This window comes from Podarcis bocagei (genome assembly GCF_964188305.1).
Source record: "Podarcis bocagei genome assembly, chromosome: 13".
Classification (NCBI taxonomy): domain Eukaryota; kingdom Metazoa; phylum Chordata; class Lepidosauria; order Squamata; family Lacertidae; genus Podarcis; species Podarcis bocagei.
Window position 1 is genome coordinate 35507963 of NC_138138.1, and position 18811 is coordinate 35526773.

The window sequence follows — 18811 nt, forward strand, 5'->3', positions numbered from 1 at the left end:
GCAAAGAGAGAGTGACTTGCCCAAGGGCACAGTGCGAATCCTGGGAGGGTTGAGGGGATCTTAGATCCTCATTCAGGTCTCTTGCCTATGAGGCCACTCCAGCCTTGGGTTCTTTAAATCCTCCAGATGTATACCTTTATATACAATATCCCAGCTGCACTTCTTTTTTCCAAACAAACCCCTGAAATTGCTTCTCTGAGAGGGGGGATGTTTCTCAGAAAACGATGAAACTGCAGCTGGGTCTGGTGACAGTCCCAGCGACAACTACGCAGGGAGTTGAAGTCCCTTCCCTCACCCCCACCCCAACATTCACCCACTTTCACAGGTTTTGATTTCAGCCCTTGCAGAGACCACTCTGCCCTACCCGCCCCACTCTGGCCTGCCCTCCCCCCAAGTTTTGAGAGAATGGGGAAGTGAAGGGAACGGTATAACTGGAGAGGAAGCAGGTGGGGTTTCTGATGGGGAAGGGGAGGCTTACACGTCAGGCCTTTTTTAGCTCAGTCAATAAAGCAGAAATTTGAAAGTCTGGGGGGTTAGGCACCCATGACATCTCCCACCCGGGCTGAGAGGCTCAAGTGGTAACTGCGGCATTAGCCCTAGAGACAAACTCCTAAGAAGAGCTCAGTGGAAAGCCTTTGGATTCATTAGAAAAATGCCCCCAGCAAAATTGTGCAGCTTTTAATGTTAAATTATTTTCATACACATACCCCAATACAAAATGACTTTAGAAGAGGTATTCTTACACACACACACACACACACCAATCTTCAGCACAACAGGAAATGGGGCCCCAGGAAAGGTATTGCGGGCATCAAGTAACAGTAGTTTCTGTTCGGAAAAAGCTGGTTTTCTTCATACGCAAATTGATGCAGACTCAATTAATTCGTATCAGCTCAATGACTCATTGACAAAGTTATATGTTTCGATTTACTTACAAGAAATTCTTAATAAAATAAGAAATGTTTCTTTCGTCAGATGCAGTCCTACTCTTAAGCCCTGCCTGTTATGCAAGACAGTCAACCTCTTTATGGGTCCTGCTCTTTCTCAGCAGTCTGAAATTTAGCAAGTGGTGCTTTCCCCATCACTGTATCTGAAGGCTGTGGGAAAGCCTCAGTTGCTAAATGCCAGGATGCTTTAAGGACACACTAGGACAAATGGGGTGGGGGTGGGGACAGACACTGTGAGAATGCCCTCCCCTAAATTCTCTATCATATATGCTGTGGTAAAATGGGGAGGCAACTGAATTGTGGGGTGGGAGATTTGTCAGCGTTGAAGACCAAATTCTAAAACAATTTCATGTTGTAAAACAGGCATGTACCTGAGGCAAAATTGCCTTCAAACAACCAAACTGGGCAGCCAAACCTGAAAACTAGAAAAGCTTCACCTCCCTGCCCCACAAATCGCCCAACACTTTTTGGGAGCCAATAGGCTGCAAAATGACTAGCACAGATGGCAAGGGAGGTTAATAACATGGCAGAGTGGGGAGACTTGCCATTTTTTGTGACCTTTTCTGGCAGGCTGCTGCTAGACATTCACCTCTTACGAAAACAGGGTCAACAAGGCTGCGATCCAGAAAAATATGGCTCCAGTAATTTGACTGTGTGATATAGAAAATTAAGTGATATGTAAGAAAAGGTTGAAACTTAAAGCAATATTATGTTTAATCTAAGTTATAACTAATTGACAAAAACTACTTTAAGTTTAGAAATATAACATCTGAGAAGTACAAAATAAGGAATGAAACAAGGTAATAATTTGCTGGCATTTTTAATACAGAGAATGCAGGGTAAGGGAGATGTGAGGAAGTCCAGTTAGTTATATAAAAAATGTTATGAACAGTTGTGTTTTTCTTTTTTCTTCTTTTTTATATTTTTTTGTTGGTGTATTTGTATTTGTTTTTTTTTGTCTGTTACGTTTTTGGGGAGGGGATTTTGTGTGTTTGATGTGTGATTCTCTATCTTATGTTTGAAAACTTAATAAAATATTTATGGGGGAAAAACAAGGCTGCTGAGGCAGCGACAGCCGCAGGGAACAGCAGCAGTCAATGCTGGGTCAATAAGGATGAGAGTGTAGGAGCTGGCAACCCTGCTGCCCTGCTGGGATCCACCTAAGGGGACAAAATGTGAGATCAGAAACTAGAGGCCTCTCCCCTAGTTTAATGCAGCCCTTTGAGGAGTCTGATATGCCGCCAGCAGCACTAGTCACCTACAGAGAGGTGCGACGGGAAAGGCAACTGTGGGCAACAGGACTAGCTGGGTTTTGGCCCTGGCTCACCAGCCTCCCTCCCTCTACGTGCCCCCTAACAAAGAAGGGGAGTCATAGCAGCATGGCAGCATCAGGCAGATCACAGCTCTGTAGTAAAGAAAGCTACACATTTCCCCCCTTAACACAGGGGACTTATCTTAATGGGGCTGCTTCTAGATTGGGAGGGGGTCCCTGGGGAAAGCACCCTCTGGAAGACCCCCTCATCCACCACTGGGACCTGGTGGGTTTATCTGGCAATGGAGACAGCAGCAGATCTCCAGCAGTGCCGGACAGCTGTGTCAAGCCTCCATTTTAGTTTCTCACAGTGCCCCCAATGTAGCATCACTACAGAGCACTGTAGGATATTTAAATGGTGGCTACACTCAGCTCCCCACTGCACCCCAGAAGCATTGTCTGGGGTGCCAGGCCAATGTGTTTTTGTTTTCTTAAACAGGGAACAAAGGCATGTGTCCGCATTGGACCCTACCAAGATGTTGTGAACTCAACAGCTCCCTAAGGATGCCATGTGTTGACACTCACCCAACTGTTTAATACCATTTAGCCTGATGGTGCCTGCTTTGAATGGCAGCAGCTCTCTCCTGAGTCCCAGGGCAGAGGTCATTTCCAACATCCACTGGCTCAGAGGTGGGGAACCTTTGGTCCTCCAGGTGATACTGGGCTTGAGCTCCCATCAGCCCCAACCAGTATGGCCAACAGTCAAGCATGATAGGAGTTGGACTACAGCAATGCCAAGAGGGCCACAGGTCCATCCTTGTTACGAGGTCCTTTCAACTGGAGATGGCAGAGATTGAACCTGAGACCTTCAGAATGCTCTACCACTGAGTTATGGTCTCTCTTCCCAAAGTAGAGGCTCAGAAGCAAAGATGAACCAGATGATAACAAACTGCAGACTGCTTTTAACGTAAAATGGTTGAGGGAAACAGGAGGCTTACAACCGGCAAGCTCCAGTTTTTGTCCTCCTTGCTAGGTCCACCAACTTTGCACAACTTTGCACACGCACTCTGCAAATAAGCCTCTCTTCCTGAGCCCCCTCTCCCCAATTATTAAGCAGATGTGTGACAGGATTGTGACCTTGGGCTATTGCCATGTGGGTACAGCAAGGCCCTACTGAGCAAAGGAGACTGTGAATTTGAGGGGAAGGAGGAGGAGCCAGAGCAAGACAGACTACGCATGAGACAAGAGACAGACCGATGTGCAAGCCTGCCTTTGCTTTTCCTCTCTCAGGCTCTGGGCAGGATGTGGTTGCCCCGTCTCTCTTCTGACAAATGTTTCTGGGTCTCTGCAGTTCCCTCTCCCAGGCTAAGCTGAAACTCCCTGCAAAGGGAACTAGAGGCGAGAACACAAGCATATAGGGCAGGGTGACCTAATATGCGTCAAGAACATAAGTGCCTGCTGACAGAGCCATCTAGCTCCCTGGCCAGGAAGAAGTTTCTAGAAAGCTCACAGGCCGGGCATGAAGGCAACAGGTCTTTCTCACTGTTGACACATCCCACCGGCACACACACAGCAGCAGCCATTAACTGGCATGGACTTGTATCTCCATACATGGCGATTCTGTTTACCCATCACCACCGCTCTATGAATTGGGGCTCTTCTGAATCTCCTGTCAATCAGATTAAGAGTGCCCCCAAGTTAATAGTGTTGAAGGGGGACAAAGAAACAAATTATATTTCCTAGGTACATAATTTCATCAGCCTCTGTCCTATCTAATCTAGAGAAACACAACACTCTAGCCCTTCTTCATACTGCAAGTCTAAACAATAGAATTTGCTCCCACAGGAGGCAAAAGAAGGACAAAAACTTGGGTGGGTTCCAAAGAGAATTAAACAGATTCAGCTACTAACTACAATAGGCAGCATGCTTCTGAAGACCAGCTGCTGGGGAGCTGTTGCACTCAGGTTCTTCTTGCAGATTTCCTGTAGACATCTGGTTGGCTACTGTAAGAGGATGCTAGACCCCTTTCTTAACACCTGCATACTCCCCACTGCCCCAAGGTCTGATGAAGCCCTACAAGACTCGTCCCAAGCTCTAAACAAGCGCGTCCTTTGGGAGTGGGACTACACAGCAATGTTTTAGCGCAAGTCCCACTTGTTCCTTCTGATAGCAAACTCTTGTCTCCAAGTGGCGATACAGAAATGGCCCAGAGGCAGGAGGCAGGGCAGCAGAACAGTAGGGAGTGAATAAGGAGTGCTTCTCAAGAGAGGGGGACAGAGAACACCTCACCCAAGCCAGTCCCTCCAGAAAAAATGCCTGAAGCTGACATTAGACCTCAAGACAGCAGAGGGATGAAGCAGACCCACCCAAAAAGCACAGCAGGTTCTGGAGAGCACATGCTAGATATACTTTTAAAAACACTGGACATGGGGACCAATTTAACATGCAAGTCCGTTTATCATGTAGCACAGGGCAGGGGAACCCTTGACCCTCCAGCTGCTGCTGAACTACTGGTACATCTCCCATCAGTCCCAGCCAGGGTGGCCAATAGTCAAGGCCAATGGGAACATGCATCGTTCCTCTTCTCCATTTTCTCCTCACAACAACCCTGGGAGGGTTGTTAAGACTGAGACAGAGCAATTGGCCCTCAGTAACACAGCCAGCTAGCTTCAAGGCTGAGTGGGTGTTAAAAATGAGGAAGCCCCCATTCAAATCTTAACACTTGAATCCCCATTTCATGTGGGATTTGTCCCTAAATACTTTTCAGACAGGCAAATACATTTTCTATTCATGTTATTTTTATTTATTTTTATTTTCATTTCTCTTTGAACATGTAACTGGAAAAGCAGGCTGTTATTATTATTATTTTTTAAAAAAACAATGACTCTGTCAGTCAGTCAGCCATCACACCCAAGAATTTGCCAAATAGCCATAGCTCGGTGGTAGAGCTGAAGGTTTAACCCCTGGCAACTCCAATAAGCCAGGAAAGCCCCTTGTCTGAAATCTTAGGCAAGAGTGTTGCTGCCAGTAGGTGTAGATCAGGGGTGGCTAAGCTACGGCTCACCAGCTATTGCTGGCATGGTTTTCCATTGCTACTTTGGAAAGTAACTGATGAGGGACACAACAATAAAAAAAGACTGACGGCAAAAATCATACCCTTGTTTTCACGGTTGATTTTCCTAACGCTTCTTCTTTGTACTATTTCTTGAGAACACCACAGAGTGTTTACTTCCTACCTCAGAACAGGAAAATGCATAGAGGAGAATGACAAAAAGGACCAGCAAAAGAGCAATTCATAAAACTGACTGCCTAATTCAAGTAATTATTTAATAGGGGTCAGGGGGTTACTACAGTAGTACATGAACTTGTGAATTGGACTGAAACAAGTGACTGAGGAGAAAGCAGGGGAATGCTACCAACAGAGCTTGGTAAAGATAGAAGACAAATGAGTCTTAAACCAAAGAAAGGCGACATTCTACTTAACCAGTTCCTTCACTCATTTTTAGAACTCACTACTGCAAAATGGTGGGTGGTGTTGGTCAACTATATCTGTGGCTTCCACAAAGATATAAATAACCCAGTCATGATTAATCAAGAGGGCCGAGGCATACCTCACCTAGCCAAGGAGTTTCCAAACCTTGCAAATTAGTCAGAAGAATAAAATCTCAGGTCCTGGAAAACTTCCCAATTAAGGCCCCTGCAACAGAGATTCCCAAATGTTGTCATGATTCATTTCTCCAGGTTTAATGAGTGAGGTACCACAATATGTAGCTGGGAGCAGTTCAAGATTCTGCTTTTAGCATTTAAAACCTTAAACAACTTGAGATCAGGCTACCTAAGGGGTTACCTCACCCCATATATCCCTACCCAGCAACTATGCTCCTCAAAGGGTGTATTTAGTTTGTCCTAGAAACTGGGCTTTTGGTGTGGCCAACTCCAGCATCAATTCCCAGCCAAAATTAGGCAGGCACCCAACATCATGATGTTTGGGTATCTACTGAAGACATCTTTGTTTAAGGCTTTCCATAGGAATCTGTAGGAATGGTTTCATTGCTTTCAGAGCCTGTAAGAACGGTTTTGTTTTTAGAATTTGTATTTTTGTGTGTGTTGTTTTTGTCTTGTTGCACATGATGGCCTAAGGCTGTAAAGTTGGTTTTATACATATGTAAAAGTAAGAATAAGAATTCAGGGGTAGAACACTTGCTTTGAATTAAGGTGGTCCTGTGTTCAGAAGGTCCTGTGTTCAATCTATGGATTTAACCAGTTTAAAAGGATCAGATAGCAAGCAATGGAAAAGACCCCTGCCTGCGACCCTGGATAGCTCTTGCCAGTCAAAGTAGACAAAACTGGGCTAGGTGGACTTTCAATGTTCTTTCTATGTTCTCATGTTGGTGGAAAAATGTTTAATTCCTCTTGCTGCAGAGCTATGGTGTCTCAGCTAGCCATAGCTCAGAAAATGGAATAGCCCATATTCCCTAGACTGCTTTCAGCCCTGCTAGATCAGCCCATTTAATTCAGCAGCCTGCTTCCCAAGTACCAGCTAGATGGCTCTTGGATGCCCACAGGAAGGTGCTGAAGACAATAGTCCTCACCTGTTGTTGCCCCCCAGGTGGCTGGAATTTAGTGGCCAACTGCATGAAGCAAGGGGAAGGAAGTTCCACGCAGCCACCACGACTAAAGAGGACCACTATATCCAGAGACAGCATGCCACCCAATGCCCACCAAGCTTCTCCAACCAGCCATAAAGTCTCACCTCACCATCCTTATCCCTGCACTTTTCTCAGCTGGTCACAGCAGTAGACAGTTGGGGCCGTGTGTTCTTATTACACTGCAAATGCCTCAGGAAGGGCAGAACCTTCCTCTTGCTTTGGGAAAAAGAAGAAGAAAAACAGAGATCCCAAATGCCTCAATACCTTCTACTGTTTTCTGATACGAGAAACGAATGGGTGCTTCTAGCTGTTAAAGGGTAAACATTTCAGCTTCTGCAACCACTGTTTCTTGGCTTGCCTAAAATGAAATAAATAAATAACCACCTCTCATCATCAGATAAGATGTCCTGCCTGGTAAGCTCTGAAAGCAACAGTGAGGGAAGACTGACTAATGTTATGTTGCCTAGGGGATGTGGGGTGTTTGTGTGAGCCTAGTTGGTGATTTCACTGGAGAAGCCAAGACACCCCGTTCTCAAATGAGTGGTGGAACTGCAGTCTCTCCACTTCCTAAACATCCTCGTTTGTCCCAATCCATTCAGCACACATGCATCATGGGAAACACAAAGCTGTAAAACGCATGACACACACACACACAACTTTAGCAGAAGAATCCCTGACAAAACTTCCGGCCGGATTCCAGTACCGTTCTCACTCATAAAGCAAGTTAAAGCAGGGAATTAGCAGGAATACAGACTCCCAAACTGTAGTTTCATGAGAAACTTACCGAGCTGGGCTTGGTGCCCACGTTTACCACAGAGAAGAGCACTTCCTCCTTAGAAAACAGAACTAGGGAGTACCTGGAATCATGTAATGAGATCTCATTGAATATGGGAGCAAAGCGGGGGGAGGGGGGAGGTGTGCTTTTCCACGAAGGGTGGTGGTCAAGGGGGAGAGAGATGAGATGTTGGAGTTCCAAGATCAGACCTCCCATCACTTGACATTTATTTTGAAAAGGGGCCCCCAAGTTGGATTGGGGTGAGCATTTGTGAGAGTCAGTGTGGAACAGTAGCAAGTGTTTAACAAGGCTTGGGATGGCTGGGCTCAATTCCCCGCTCTGCCACAAAGCTCTCTGGGTAGGCACTATCTCATCCTAGTCTACCTCACAGGGGTGTTGCAAGAACAAAATGGGGGTGGGGGTGTACAGTGGTCCAAGCTCTCTGGAGGGAGGGTGGAATAATTTTTTTAACATATATAATAGTTTTGTAACTACTGTTAGGTTAGCGTACTATTATTGACCCCAATGTTGTTTTGTGATTTTTCTCTATCTTTTGAACCTTCAGGGATGAATAGGCAAGATATGTTTGCTTAGGCAGGTCAACCAAGAATATGACAAATTGAGTACAGTAGGCTCTCTGCCACCACCTACACTACCTTTTTGCACATACCAGTCCCCTAGCCAGTATTCTGCATAGGTCTCAAGATGGGAGAGCCTTAGGCTTCTAGGGGGAAGAAGAAGGCATCCCACACTCTTCCATTGTCTCCCAAGACAGATGGATGCCAGCAAAAACATGGGTTCAAGTGTGCCAGATAAGCTGATTTAGTCCCGCCCCCTACACCCAACACTGGCTAACCGGGTGCCTCAAGGCCTATTGGGGGGATGGCTTTAAATGATTATTAGACAATTTACTGAAGGATAAGATTGTCAATGGCTACTATCAGTTGGTAGCAACTGCAGGTGGGCACTCAAGATTCTGCTTGCAGTCTTGCCATGGGCATCTGGTTGGACTAGATGGGCCATTGACCTGATCCAGCAAGCTCGCCTTGCTTTATTCAGGGAAATCTCTGATAACCATGCCAATTATGCCACCTTCAAACCAACAGAAAGTTTTAGTGGATATATTTCTGCTCATAATGCCTGCAGGGGGAGAAAAAATGTCTGCTATGGCCCACAGATTTTACACAACCCAACAAATTGAAAGGGGGGGGGGAGTGTTCCAGCAATTATGACACCTTCCAGCTGTTACATATTTAGTCTTCTATCTCAGCCAACTTATTTTTCCAGTGCCCCAACACTTTCCAAAACCTTTACAAATGCACTACTCCCACCTCCACAAAACTGTGTGATTTCGAATTATAACAGGTTGGGTTAGGGCTGTATTCAGAATTAGGTGCAGACATGTATTAAAGAGTAGGCTCCCACATTATAGCACGTCACAAGCAGATGGCAGGAAGAAATAAAAAGAAGCATCTGCTAGAGAGGTCTGCCTAGTAAAAGGAAGCCATCATCTCAGGATTTGGAGGGGAGCAGCCTTCGCCATTCCTATTCCCTTGCATTCAGTTTTTCCCGAGCCACTGCTTTTCTGTCTCCCCCCCCCCCCCAGTCCTGGAATTCTCCAGAAGCCTTATCCCAGTTCCTCAATGAGAAGTGTGGTACTTGTGGAAGAGTTGCTCAAAAGAGAGCTTGACCATCTCCGACACTCTCACATTGTAAACTGTGACATGGGAGGGTTGACAGCATCCGAGTCAGGCCCAGCCAATAAGCTCCTTATATCAGGTTGGCCTCTATGTCCACCTAAGCTATCAGGGCGGGTGTCAGGAGCAGAGCAGAATTCACTCACACAGTGCCAGCGAAGTTAATTCTCTTTAGTCAAAGAAACCAAACAGCTCAGGAGGCCAAGCTTAGTGAATACCGTAACTCTTCCATGTAGATCTTGCCCCAGTGAGGCAGTTGCGACGACTGAAGTTCCCAAAGACTCCTCCTCCTGGGTCTTTCCTAAGCAATATAAGACTCTGAGCCAGTGTGGTGTAGTGGTTAAGAGCGGTAGATTCGTAATCTGGGGGACTGGGTTTGTGTCTCCACTCCTCCACATGCAACTGCTGGGTGACCTTGGGCCAGTCACACTTCTCTGAAGTCTCACAGCCCCACTCACCTCACGGAGTGTTTGTTGTGGGGGAGGAAGGGAAAGGAAAATGTTAGCCGCTTTGAGGCTCCTTCGGGTAGTGATAAAGCGGGATATCAAATCCAAAACTCCTCCTCCTCCTCCTCTGGCATCCTGTCTATCTTTGCTCTGTCCTCTTCCTACCTCTTCAGGTTCTGGGAGACCAGGAGGGAGGGCAGCTGGTTGCAACAGGAGAGGGAGATGCTCTGGCTTCTCCAGCAGCCTGCCTTGGCTTTGCCTCTTGACTCCCCTCCTCTCCAGCCTTTTACAGTGGTGCCTTGGTTTAAAAACAGCTTAGTTTATGAACAACTAGGATTAAGAACGCTGCAAACCCAGAAGTAGGTGTTTTGGTTTGTGAACTTCGCCTTGGAAGCAGAACCTGTTCTGCTTCCTGTTGAGTGTGTTCCATTTGTAAATTGAGTCCCCCGCTGCTATGGGAAAGCACGCCTTGGTTTAAGAACGCTTTGGTTTAAGAACGGACTTCCGGAACGGATTAAGTTCGTAAACCAAGGTACCACTGTATTCTGAACTGCTCTCTGCCACAGACTCTTCCTGCTCACTAAACCCTCTTTATCGCCCAACACCTCCTCCTCCCAGTCTGCTCCCTCTGACTACTCATCGTGGTCCCACAACCAATCCCCTGGCTCTGAGCCTTCTTCCCTTGGGGTTTCCCAAAATGGTGCCTCAGACCACTCCTCTGCATCCAGCCAGTCCATGACACTAGTTGACTCTCCAGAGTCTGAAGCACTGAACCTGGAACCTTCAGTGTACAGTTTATGCTCTCCACCACTGAGCTGTGATCCTTACCAATGAGGCAGGCCCTTGCATGAACCAAGAGGAGTGGCTAACCTGTGGCTGTCCAGATCTTGATGGACTACTACAACTCCCAGCATGCCAGGGCCGCTGGCCATGCTGCCTGCAGCTGATCAGCATTGCACCTCCCCTGCCTTAGAACATCCATGGCACTCCATAGCAGATTTGCAAGAGCTCTTGGCAGAGAGGGTCTGAAAAACAACATTTAAAGGCCAGTAGTGGGGTACTTTTGACCCTCCCGATGTTGCCGAAAAACAGCTTCCACCAGGTCTCCGCAAGGCCAATGGCAGTAGCTGGAGGGACCAAAGTTCCCCATACCTGCTGTAGGCATGCAGAGATCTAAAAAGGAAGGAGACCAGAAAGAAAATACAAGGGGAAAGAAACCAAAAGAAAAAGTTAAGACATATAGGATGGCAGAGGGCAGGAACAAGAGGCCTCTTCCAAAACCATGGGAATATCATGAAAAATTATCACTGGGCTCTAAGCAAAGATGCATGGAGGTGCAGTGGCGGGGAAAGGAAGACAGGATATAGGATTGCTCAATAAAAAAGTTGCACAGAGTTTGTTTTTCTCTGTCAACTGAATTGCAGTCAAAACAACTCCTCATGCCAGCAGGTTACCTGGAAATTTGATATAGGAACCTAGGAGTTTGATTATACCCCTCTCCAGATCTATCCAAGGCTGGTAGCTAAATATATGGTTGCATACCCGAGCCTGGGCATACACAAACTCACATGCAGAAGTTAGTGTGCGAGGAGTATTTATACACACACAATTATTCAAGGCAAAATACAGAAGTAGAATAAGCACAGTACCAAAAGCCACCATGAAACACCTCCCAGCTGCAAAACTAACACACAGTTGGAACATAACACTACTGGAAGAGGAAAGACTTCTGCAATTCACTAAGAGCATCTCAAAAGCCATTGGGCAGAAGTTTAACATTACCACAATCATTACACAAATAGAAAGGCTTATCCTAAATAAGAACATCTCAACTCAGAGGGTTGGGTGTAGGGAGAGAAATAGAGATGGGACCAAGTGTGGATGTCTAAGAAGCATGTTCCATAGCATGGATTCCACTACAGCAGGGGTAGCCAACTCCCAAGAGACTGTAATCTACTCACAGAGTTAAAAACTGGCAGTGATCTACCCCCTTTTGGGGGTGAGACAGTTATCTACCAGTGATCTACCGCAGACGTCCAGTGATCTACCAGGAGATCACGATCTACCTGTTGGACGTGCCTGCACTACAGAAAAAACTCTGCCTACACCTCAGCACAGCTTCTTTGCACTACTTCGAAAAGTGCATTTGCAAAGAAGGGCACATGTGCACGCCCAACACAATTTAGCACGCAGGCACTTTGTGAATGAGGAAGAGTGTTGTGAGCTAGCACAAGTTCTCACTTCAGGGCCCTTATGAGATAACCTGGGGCAGCTTTCAGCAAGCCCTAGATGATTTGGATTACGGTTCCCATCAGCTCCAGCCTGCGTTGTTGTCCAAAGCCTACGCAGGACACCAGGCTAGCAAAGGCTAACTTAGGGTAAGAAAGGGAGCACTTTAAGCAATCTCATGAGGATTTTATTTGCTCTCCCCACCTAGTAGTGAGCTACTCAGTGAAACAGACATGTGGTGAGGAATGCCAGCAAGCGACAACATCCAGAAACCCTTGTGGGGAAACCCTGAGTTGACTGTATTGCCTCCCAAAACCATAAAATAGACAATCATTCATACACACCATCCAACTTCTAGGCCAAACCCAAAGGTCCTGTCTGTTTTAGTTTTGATGAAGTAGGTTAGGAGGAGCACAGCAGGAGATTTGCCCCTCTTTTGGCAACTTCCACACCCTTCAAGCTAGCTTTGCTTTAGGCACTTGTAAGAGGGCCAGACACACACTTGCGAGAGGGTCAGAACATGTGCACAAGAAAACCTGCATTTGAACACTGCATGGGTGACAGAGACCAGCCAACTGTTGCAAGGTCAGCCTTCACTAAGAACTCATTCATATAAAGTGCCCGATAGGACAATCGTAGCTCCACGTCCCCAAACACAGCCCTGAAAGGGCCCCAGAGATGCCTCCCCTTTCCTCCACCCGCCCCCCACAAAAAGAAAGGGCTCGAGAGAAATTTGTTTCGGTTCCATAAGATGCTTCTATAGTTGGGCCTTTGTTCCACATGTACACACCCTGAGCTTTACCAGAGGATGCAGGTGTCTGCGGCCCCCCGGGACCCTTCTGCCCCCTTCGTTTTGCTGGAGGCAAACCTAGCCAGGAGCTGCCCCCACAAAGAGATCAACCACAGCTCCTCTGTGCATCAGGTGGGAGGGGTGTGCAAGACTCTGAGCTCGGGGCAGGAGGGGGGGATGTTTGCAATTTCCTGCCCCAGTTCGGGGAGAGAGGCCTCTTGTCGTTTCCTGTGGTTTGGGGCAGGGAGGGGAGAGATAGCAAACAGTCATGTGATTATCTCTCTCCCCAAGTGGGAGGAGACGCGAGGCGGGCTCAGTGCGGCGAGGCGTCTATAAATGGGCCAAGCACTGGCACTTCCATCTCTTGACTTCAGCTGGCAACTGGTCTCCCCGGCTGGCCCGGTAGATTGCAAGCGACCCAAGAGGTAGACTGCTGTGGGCTGACAGGATCCCTGGGCGGGGAGTTGGGAAGAGCGGGGCTACTTGACTGAAGAGTCCTGGGTTCTAGCTGGGAATGCAGGAGGGCAGGAAAGGGCTGTGCCATGAGAGATAAGGCGGCTGAGGCTCTTGGAGAGAGCACGCTGCATCCATGTGCTGGGTGGGTGTTATGCTCTAGGACTCCTGGAGTTCTATCATCGTGTCTAGGAAGGAACAAGAGGAAGAATGAGGCTGGTGTTTGGGAGACAGAAGGATGGGGATCTGGGCCAAAGCTAATCTTAGTCTGTCTTCTTGTTCGAAGAACAAAACCTGTATTTTTAAAGAGGGGCATGAGGAATTGGGAGCATGCGGGGGTGTTCATCGGCATGTAAGCTATTAGTCCTAACTCCCCACCCCCCAGCCCTCCTAAACAGGCGTAGACTGGGAAGTAAGAATAGGGAAGTTCCGAAAGATGTCACACGGGTGGCTTATGCAAAGGGGAAATATGGCGGCTATGCAGAGTCAGTGGCTGCACACTCACCCTTCACTGAAAGGGCGCTGTGAAATTCCAACATGCCTGCCCTCTACTGATAGGAAAGAAGACGAACACCTCTGTTCAAGCAAGCAACAGTTGATTGACCTTGCAGCCATTTTCCTAACCTGTCCTCCTCCTCTCTCTGGTTTTTAGGGCAGCTCCTTTCTATTGCAGAAACGTGTGGAGTTTGGCAGGAATGCCCGTCCCCGCAGCATTTGACCACAAGAGTCTCTTTGATGAAACATGAGCTGGTCTGGGATCATTGCCTGGGGGTCTTGGAGGACACTTCCACTGCCATCGTGAATCTCGTTCCAAGAGAAGTCTATGGACCAAGACAGTTGGTAAGGTACAGGACATGGAGATCCTTTCCCCACTTTTGGAATCTAACGGGGTAAGGAGGAGGGATAATAAACACCATTTCAGGTTATTTTCCATTTTAGAGCATGTGGATAGTGAAGATAAGGCCTCCTTCATGCTGTGCCCAAGATGTACTTACAAGCAGTGCTCAGAAGGAAAGCCAGGGGGAATTTTGCATAAAGATGTTCAGGGTTGTGGGGCAAGTAACTAATGTATGAAGGATTCAGTCTTAACCCCAAACAGGAACTTGCTGAAAGGGCGGGGAGAGAAAGTAAGAGATAGAAAACAGGAAAGGCAAGAGATACAGCGTATTGATCAGCCTTCACCAACCTAGTGCCCGCCATCTAGGCAAATGAAAGCAAACAGACTCCTAATGTCCCCTGAATACCAGTCACTATATTAAAAAACAAAACCTCATTAAGTTTTCTGTTAAACCAAATGGGCTGCATCCAACTAAGCTCTAATCAGAGTAGACCCACTGAAATTAATGAACCTAAACTAGTCATGCTAATTAAATTCAATGTGTCTGCCATGTGTAGGACTAACATTGGATACAACAACCCCAGCTATTGTGGAAGGAAAGTTCCAACTATTTCTCTGTTGCTCTCTTGAAATCAAAGGTATAGCCACATATTATTGCATCAAACTGAACAAACCATTTTGCATCTATAATGGGGAAAGTCTGACAGTGCAGTCCTATGTGTGTCTACTTAAAGTCTCATTAAGTTTAATGGGCCTTATTGCCAGATACATGGGCGCAGGATTGCATCCTAAAGATTATGAGCAGTCCAATTCTCTGCCTGTTCAACTCAGAGTAAGTCCCAACTGCATTCAGTGGGGCTTACAGCAAAATTACATACACACAGGATTGCCGGAAATTGAACAGAAAGCTAAACATAGAAACAGCCATTTTATGCTGCTTATTACTGAACTGACATTACAATACTATGGAATTTTACTCAGGAGTAAGTCCCACTGAAATCAGCGAGGCTTACTTCCAAGTAAACCTGCACAGAACTGGGCTCCAAGTAAGTGGTTCTTAAGGCCTGTTTACGCATTAATAGTTATATATGTTTAATCTTAGTTGATAATCTATTTAACCTGCCAATTTATAGCAGTATTTCCTTAAATTTCCTTAACTTATACGACAATTCTATGCAGATATATTAAAAGGAAACCATTACACTGTATATAAATAGGTAAACTGTTCTATAGGTTGGGTTAAAAAAAACACCAACACTCCTGAGTTGCCAAGTTTGCTGCAGTTAGGTTGCCTAGTTCTTTTAGAACCAAAGCATTACAAGACTAAGCCATTTCCACAAAACCTGTAGTTTATTCAAGATAAAACCTAGAATAAATTTTCCCACCCTAGCATATTCTCAAGATAGTTTTGCAGAACATGAGCCCTTCTCAGAGTGCCATACATGACTGGGCCCTGTGTTCAATATGGTGCATTACAACTAGACTTCCCCACTTTGTAGCCTACCTGAATCTGCAAATTCTGTATGGGAAAGGAGATCCCAAGAATTTTGCTCAGTGTCAGAGGCCCCTTTCCCCCAACCTTCACCTCTTTGCTCTACTAAGACCTACCAGGGTGAAAAGCAGGGTCCTCCTCATTGTACCCCAATTCTGCAGAATTCTCTCAATTAAGGGACCTGCCAAAACTTCACATTATAACATTTTTTAAAAGGACAGTACTTAAAATGTTTTTTTAAAAATATATATAATGCTTTGATTAGAAATACAATGGTTGTTTTAACGGGCTTGGGATTGCAGCTTTGTCCCTTTGGGATTGGGAAGGAGGCAAAATACTTTTTTAAAATACACTTTCATTTTCCTTATGGTAGCCTATATGGGCAGGGATCTAAGGAGTTACTTTGCCTCGTGCAATGCATCTGTACTGACCTAGTTTTACATTTTAACACTTGCCGCTCACACGCGAACACACACACAAGATCCACCGGCATTACATTTGTCTCGCCCATTAAACTGGCACGCAGCCCGCTAATCACTTGCATGTTTCTAGCAAGGAGGCAATTATTAGATGTATTCAAATTATTCAACCTTGCAACTACCTGGCACCAACTAGTTTCATGGGCTATTGGATCCTAGCCTTCAAAAACCTTTAAATGTTTATAATACTGAAACTCAGTGATGTGTGCACTACAAAAAAAAACCAGAACTATAGCTAGCACACATGTAAAGTTGAAATTAAATAATCATAATATTTGGTGGACCGGCAAGAAGAAGAAGAAGAAGAAGAAGAAGAAGAAGAAGAAGAAGAAGAAGAAGAAGAAGAAGAAGAAGAAGAAAAATTTGATATATAGTTATAGAAAGCCTCTACCCAGACAATTTTCTCGGTCTTCAAGGCCAATTGCTCATCTCTCTTAAATTTCATCAGAAATAGCAGAGACCTACTCCAGACTTGATGAGCCACACACTCCAGTCTCCACAACATTTCTTTCTTTAACTCTCTCAGGAAAACATAAGGTTTTTGGTTAAGGGGTTAAATACTAAAAAAAGCAATGCCAAAAAATTCCCCCTCAGCTAGTTTCATTAAAATGCTCTACTTAGTTCCCTATTCAGTTTGTCACCACTAGTGAAAAATGGTTGAGCTTTTCTCACAAAGCCACAGGAACAGGCAGTAAGTAACCACTAATACAATGTCCCACAGTAAACTACCCTCTAGATTTAAACATGTGAGACATAAATTATAAGTAGTTATAGAACAGCAGAACATAGGATCTTGAGCAGTGAGGGAAACTATCTGGCAATCTTTTAGTTGAGTTATGGAGTTTCAAAAGTAGGATACCTGGGTTATGCCCTCCGCTCATATGTTGGGTGAACCAGAACACACATATTTTTATCAATTCTCAGAGCCAGCCAAGTCACAGAGGTGGCTGGGAGTCAGATCCTCTGTTCCAAACTTCCCCAGACTTATTTGCCATTATGATTATGAATAAGTCAGTCACTCTCAATGTGCCCAGCACTTTAAAGAGCAGCAACTAAAACGCCAGTCCCTGCCCCAAGGAGGTTACAATCTAATATCTGACAAAGGGAAGGGTTGAGAGTGAACAAATGAAAAATATGTATCCGGCTTATTTGTACGCACTTAGCTCTAAGATATGGGGATTAAGGGACCATGCCAAATGCTTCACAAATAATGTGGGTTTTGAGGAGTGATTTGATAGAAGGGGTGGGGGGGACTTCTCATAGTTGTGCTGGGAAGAGAGTTTCAAGCACAAGAGACAGCAACGGGGAAGGGTAGAAACTGAATTATGGTAGCTCTGCCAATGATGTGTTTGCCTTTTACTTTGGGCTCAGAACATCCCCGTAGGAGAAAGAGGGCAGGCTGAGAGCATCAGCATGCCGTCAATTGCCACATGAAGTGGGTTCTCATTTGCCCTTTCTTCAAAGGCAGCCAGCTCCAATGACCATCTGAAAATCCGAACCACGTGCACTCGTTTTTGCTTCTTTCAGTTTTTATCTGTGCATATACCTTAAATGAACTTTTACCTTTCTGCAGAGAATGAGAGGCAGGCCCCTTTTCCAAAGACAATGAAAGGAACCAGGCGCGGAAGGAGGAGAAGGATAAAGGCAAGTATTTGCAGGTGTAAAGGAGCTTTTAAATATTTACTGCAATATTTTGCTGTACATGCAAGTCTCCTTCAGTTTTGTTCCTCGCTTCCTAATGCAGAATAAAGCCTTATGTAGTCTGTGAGCCCTATGGGGAAGGAAGGACGTTTTTTAATTCTGTAAAAACTGCTGTCTCACCCAAAACCCACAAGGCAGGGTAAGTCAAACCTCCCCTCCTGCTAGTATCTCTCTGTTATTTCACAACCAGGGAGCTGCCAGCGGGCGGGCGCAGGGGAGATTAAAGGGGGTGGGCAGGGGCGGGGACCAGCTCACAAACAGCCAGCGACAGATGAAGAAGACGCCGAGAGCCAACCCATGACCAGCAGCTGCAGTTTATGGACAGTGGACTCATCCATAAAGTAGAAAGCACTACTAAACGCTCGTGTCCAAGTGTAGTGTTTCCTACTTTATGGATGAGTGTACTGTGAGCAACGGAGGCAACAAGGAGGAGCGGAGACTGGCACAAGACATGGGAAAGGGTGGAGGAGAGGGGAAGGCGGAAATACCACGTGGCCATAGACAGGAGGGCATCATGGTTGAACACACACACAGCCGGACTGCCACTCAAATACAGATGCATCTCTTTCCCCAAAATATAGTACATGACACTCCCAACAATATTGCTTGTAACATGTGACTCATAACTGAATCTAAGTAGGAGGTAGGGGTGGAGAACAAGACCTGGGGGGAAAGGCCCATTTATTGGCATCAACTAAGGATGCTCAGAAGTTATTCTGCCAATACCCTCTTTCCAACTTTGCTACAATCTGTGCATGATACCTTCTACCCTGCCAGACACCCCTACCTGAATATGCTTTTAGAAAGTAGAAGGGTTTGGGAATTTGCTGGGGGCAGAGTAGGGGGCGAGTAAAATATCACATGATGCTTGGTACATGCATATGGAAGCTGGCCATACATGTGCAAACACCCCATGACCAACATACCCTTAAAGACCTTCGTTGTTTGGGTAACTGTCTGAAGGTCACTAGCTGTGATTACGTGCTTGAAAGGAGAGGGGACAGGTATTACAGGGTGTACTGTATGACCACTTGCATTACGAAAATAAACTTTCAACACAGTT

General features: G+C 45.9%; 1 long non-coding RNA gene across 1 annotated transcript; it reads left to right on the top strand.

Moving 5' to 3' along the window:
• The first annotated feature begins 9823 nt into the window (after positions 1 to 9823).
• Positions 9824 to 18811, top strand: LOC308571904. The gene is made up of 3 exons (XR_014001607.1): positions 9824 to 13210; positions 13891 to 14078; positions 17621 to 18811. It is a non-coding gene; the product is annotated as an uncharacterized lncRNA (long non-coding RNA).